Raw genomic sequence first — 5,523 nt, forward strand, 5'->3', positions numbered from 1 at the left:
TATTATTATTATAATTAGAGGACACGCCCCTTCCCTACAGGCGCGCCCTCTTTCCCGCGGGACACGCCCCCTCGCGGCCACCTTGAGGAAGTGCGGAGCGGGGTCCGGTCCCTTCCTACGGCGGCGCCCGGGGCCGAAGAGATGGACGGTGACGGACAGGGGCGGCGTCCAATCGACGGGCGCGGCCGACGAGAGGGGCGGGGATTACAAGGGCATCGCCCAATGGCGGGGCGGGGCCGGCGGGAGGGGCGGGGACTACTGGAGAGGCGCGTCACAGAGGGGCGTGGCCCAATCGGCGGGCGAGGCGAAAGAAAGGGGCGGGGATTATAGGGGCGTCGCCCAATGGCTGGGCGCGGTGGGAGAGAGGGGGCGTGGCCTCCGTAAAGCAGCGTGGTCCAGTGGGAAGAGCCCGGGTTTGGGAGTCGGTGGTCGTGGGTTCGAATCCCTCTCCCCCACTTTGATCCATTCATTCATTCACTCATTCAATCGTATTTATTGGGCGCTTACTATGTGCAGAGCACTGTACTAAGCGCTTGGGAAGTACAAGTCGGCAACCTATAGAAACGGTCCCTACCCAACAGCAGACACATTCATTCATTCAATCGTATTTATTGAGCGCTGACTGTGTGCAGAGCACTGGACTGAGCGCTGGCCTGCTGGGTGACTTTGGGCCTGTGTCACTTCACTTCTCTGGGCCTCAGTTCCCTCATCTGGAAAATGGGGATGAAGACTGGGAGCCCCACGTGGAGCAACCTGATCACCCCAGTGCTTAGAACAGTGCTTGGCACATAGTAAGCATATATACTAGAATTGGAACGATACAGAGAAGATCAGCATGGCCCCTGCGCAAGGATGACACGCAAATTCCTGAAGCGTTCCATATTTACTCCCTTCAAGGCCCTACTGAGAGCTCACCTCCTCCAGGAGGCCTTCCCAGACTGAACCTCTTCCTTCCTCTCCTCCTCGTCCCCCCTCCATCCCCCCATCTTACCTCCTTCCCTTCCCCACAGTACCTGTATATATGTATATATGTTTGTACATATTTATTACTCTATTAATTTATTTATTTATTTTACTTGTACATATCTGTTCTATTTATTTTATTTTGTTAGTATGTTTGGTTTTGTTCTCCATCTCCCCCTTTTAGACTGTGAGCCCACTGTTGGGTAGGGACCGTCTCTATATGTTGCCAACTTGTACTTCCCAAGCGCTTAGTACAGTGCTCTGCACACATTAAGTGCTCAATAAATACGATTGATTGATTGATTGATTAACAAATAGTATTATTACTATTATTATTATTACGAGAAGGGCAGGGCATGGCAATAGGGATTGACTGTGAGCCCCGTGTGGGACAACCTGATCACCTTGTAACCTCCCCAGCGCTCAGAACAGGCCTTTCCAGACTGAGCCCCCTCCTTCCTCTCCCCCTCCTCCTCATCCCCCTGCCTTACCTCCTTCCCCTCCCCACAGCACCTGTATATATGTATGTACATATTTATTACTCTATTTATTTATTTATTTTACTTGTACATATTTATTCTACTTATTTTAGTTTGTTAATATGTTTTGTTTTGTTGTCTGTCTCCCCCCTCTAGAGTGTGAGCCCGCTGTTGGGCAGGGACCGTCTCTATATGTTGCCAACTTGTACTTCCCAAGCGCTTAGTACAGTGCTCTGCACACAGTAAGCGCTCAATAAATATGATTGAATGAATGAATGAATGAATGGCCGAAGAGAGGGGCATGACATGGCTCAATGGAAAGAGCCTCGGCTTGGGGGTCAGAGGTTGTGTGTTCGAATCCCCACTCATCCACTTGCCTGCCGGGTGACTTTGGGCCAGTCATTTCACTTCTCTGAGCCTCAGTTCCCTCATCTGGAAAATGGGGATGAAGACTGGGAGCCCCACGTGGAGCAACCTGATCACCCCAGTGTTTAGCACATATTAAGCACTTAACAAATATTATTATTACTATTATTATTATTATTATTATTACAAGAAAGGTGGGGCATGGCCGAAGAGAGGGGCGTGACGTGGCTCAATGGAAAGATCCCGGGCTTGGGAGTCAGAGGTCGTGGGTTCGAATCCCCACTCATCCACTTGCCTGCTGGGTGACTTTGGGCCAGTCACTTCACTTCTCTGTGCCTCAGTTCCCTCAGAGAAGCAGAGTGGCCCAATGGAAAGTGCACGGGCTTTGGAGTCAGAGTTCATGGGTTCAAACCCCCACTCCACCACCTGTCAGTTGTGTGACTTTGGGCAAGTCACTTCACTTCTCTGTGCCTCAGTTACCTCATCTGTAAAATGGGGATTAAGACTGTGAGCCCCCCCGTGGGACAATCTGATCACCTTGTAACCTCCCCAGCGCTTAGAACAGTGCTTTGCACATAGTAAGCGCTTAACAAATGCCATCGTCATCATCATCATCTGGAAAATGGGGATTAAGACTGGGAACCCCACGTGGAGCAACCTGATCACCCCAGTGCTTAGAACAGTGCTTGGCACATAGCAGTAGATAATAATAATAATAATAATAATAATTATTATTATTATTACAAGAAGAACGGGGCATAGAGGGGCATGGCCGAAGAGAGGGGTGGGACATAGAAGGGCGTGGGTGAAGAGAGGGGTGTGGTGTGGCTCAATGGAAAGATCACAGGCTTGGGAGTCAGAAGTCATGAGTTCAAATCCTGGCTCTGCCAATCGACAGCTGTGTGACCTTGGGCAAGTCACTTCATTTCTCTGTGCCTCAGTTACCTCATCTGTAAAATGGGGATGAAGACTGTGAGCTCCACATGGGACAGTCTGATCACCTTGTATCCTCCCCAGCGCTTAGAACAGTGCTTGGCACATAGTAAGCGCTTAACAAATGCCATCATTATTATATGCACCTATAAATACACTCATAGTCCCATAATCAGTCAGTAGTATTTGTTGAACACCGACTGTGTGCAAAACATATAGCTATAATTCTATTTATTCTGATGGTTTTGACACCTGTCTACATGTTTTGTTGTCTGTCTCCCCCTTCTAGACTGTGAGCCCGTTGTTGGGTAGGGACCATCTCTAGATGTTGCCGACTTGTACTTCCCAAGCGCTTAGTGCAGTGCTCTGCACACAGTAAGCGCTCAATCAATACGATTGACTGACTGAATGAATGCAAACACTTGGGAGAGTTCAACAGAATTAGTAGATGCAATCTCTATAATCCGAAAGAGGAGACAGACAAATAAATTATAGGTCGGAGGTAATAAGAGAGCATACGAATACATGCCCATATATGTTATGGGACTCGTGGGAATTTAAATGCTTAGATGAGAGGAAAGACTTCAGTGGCAGGTGGAGGATGGAATGTGGGAGGATTAGTGAATACTTGAGAGAAGAAGCTTCGTGGAGAAGATGTGATTTCAGAAGAACTTTGAAGATGGGGAGAGTAGTGGATTGTTATAATAATAATAATGAAGAAGCTTCCTGGAGAAGATGTGATTGCAGAAGAACTTTGAAGATGGGGAGAGTAGTGGATTGGTACAATAATAATAATAATGGCATTTATTAAGCATTTACTATGTGCAAAGCACTGTTCTGAGCGCTGGGGAGGTTACAAGGTGATCAGGTTGTCCCACAGGGGGCTCACAGTCAATCCCCATTTTACAGATGAGGCAACCGAGGCACAGAGAAGTGAAGTGACTTGCCCAAAGTCACACAGCTGACAAATGGCGGAGCCGGGATTTGAACCCATGGCGGCTGACTCCAAAGCCCGGGCTCTTTCCACTGAGCCACGCTGCTTAGGGAGGGAGTTACAGGCTGGGTGGGGGGTGCGATCAAGAGTTCAGCAATGGAAGAGAGGAGAATAATAATGATGGCATTTGTTAAGCGCTTACTATGTGCAAAGCACTGTTCTAAGCGCTGGGGGGATACAAGGTGATCGAGTTATCCCATGTGGGGCTCACAGGGAGCCCCTCTACCTCCCCTCAAAATCCCGCCAGGCGCCGGCACCGACTCTCCTCCGCAGCACCGTGGAGGCTCCATCCCATCCCTCCTTCCTTCCCACCCGGCGGGAAGCAGAATAGTTGTGGCTTAGTCAATAGAGCACGGGCCTGGGACTCAGAAGGACCTGGATTCTAATTCCAGCTCCACCACACATTTGCTGTGTGATCCTGGGCAAGTCACTTCACTTCTCTGGGCTTCAGTTACCTCATCCGTAAAAAATTAGGGATAAGAGTGTGAGCTCCATGTGGGACAGGGACTATGTCCAAACAGATTAACTTGTATCTACCCCAGCACTTAGAACAGTGTTTGGCACATAGTAAGTGCTTAACAAATGCCATTATTATTATTATTATTATTATTATTATTATTATTATTATTATTATTATCTCCCACAGCCTGAGCCACCACAAAACCCTAGGAAGACTGGTGACTGCTGGATCGGTGACCCTTGGGCTCTGAGGCACCAGGAGCCTGAAATTCTGCTCCTCTAGCCGCCACACAATACTTATTTTTGTTTTTATTTTGTGTATCCATCCTTGGGTTTTATCAACTTTTTAGTGTCTTGTTTCAACGTTCCTTATGTGTCTCCCAATCCCCTCTCTCCATTTCTATTCTTCGATGTGTGTCTCTCGAGGGCTAGAGACCAGGTCTAATCCCCAACTGTGTATTATTTCCCAGCACTTACAGTGCTCTGCACATAGCCAGTGCTTAATAAATAACATTACTACTAATAGGGTAGCGTCTGTTTGACGTGAGCCATAATGAACTGGGTAGCTCCTGAGTGGTTCGAAAGAAAGACGTTCCTCCTAAAACGTCTCACTCATTACGAGAAAGTGGCTTTATTGTCTGGTGAATGGAGCTTATTATTATCACTTAACAACTACTACTAATACTAACAATCCAAGATCAGTTTTATGGGGTTTGGGAACAATTTTGCGGTGTTTGCTGAATAGCATTTATTGAGCAGAGAGAACGCCTTTCTGGGCTCTTCCCGTGAACTGAACAAGAGCTGAGGCCTGTTTGGGGAGTTTAGGAAAGTTCAAAGGAAGTAAATTATACATTTCCTAAATACATCTTTTTGGAGGGGGAGGTAACCTTGAAAGACCTTTGCTTGTAAGTTCATATACTAACAAGTTATCACATGCTATAATTCAGGTACAGAGTTACCAGGATCTAAGCTTTCATGTTAAAAACAAACAAATTGTGGAACACTATAAGCTGAATGAATAACCAATGGCAAAGAATAAAGAATAACTGTCATAAAAATTCTTACTCATGATCTGACCTCTAGCTCACGATATTATTATAACGAATTTAACAAACTCCAAAGGAAAAGGACATGGCAAAGCATACCAAGCTTTCCACTTTACTACTGTCAGCACATCTAAAAACATCATAAACAAGCAACTGAAGTGAATCTATTTCAATCTGCCCCATGAAATGCAAAAAATGCAGTTTTCAAACCCAAACGCATGACTTTTCTTTTTAATTCTAGGAACTCGACAAGTTTTTTTCTTAGCCAAATAAAGATGTGCAC

At 46.6% G+C, this 5,523-nt stretch overlaps 1 non-coding gene across 1 annotated transcript; it reads left to right on the plus strand.

Annotated features, from left to right (window-relative positions):
- Positions 1-777: 777 nt before the first annotated feature.
- LOC119944419 lies at positions 778-887 on the plus strand. Its single transcript, XR_005455898.1, has one exon. It is a non-coding gene; the product is annotated as a U6 spliceosomal RNA (small nuclear RNA).
- The last annotated feature ends 4,636 nt before the right edge of the window (positions 888-5,523 follow it).

This window comes from Tachyglossus aculeatus, chromosome 22 (assembly GCF_015852505.1).
Source record: "Tachyglossus aculeatus isolate mTacAcu1 chromosome 22, mTacAcu1.pri, whole genome shotgun sequence".
NCBI classification, from domain to species: Eukaryota; Metazoa; Chordata; class Mammalia; order Monotremata; family Tachyglossidae; genus Tachyglossus; species Tachyglossus aculeatus.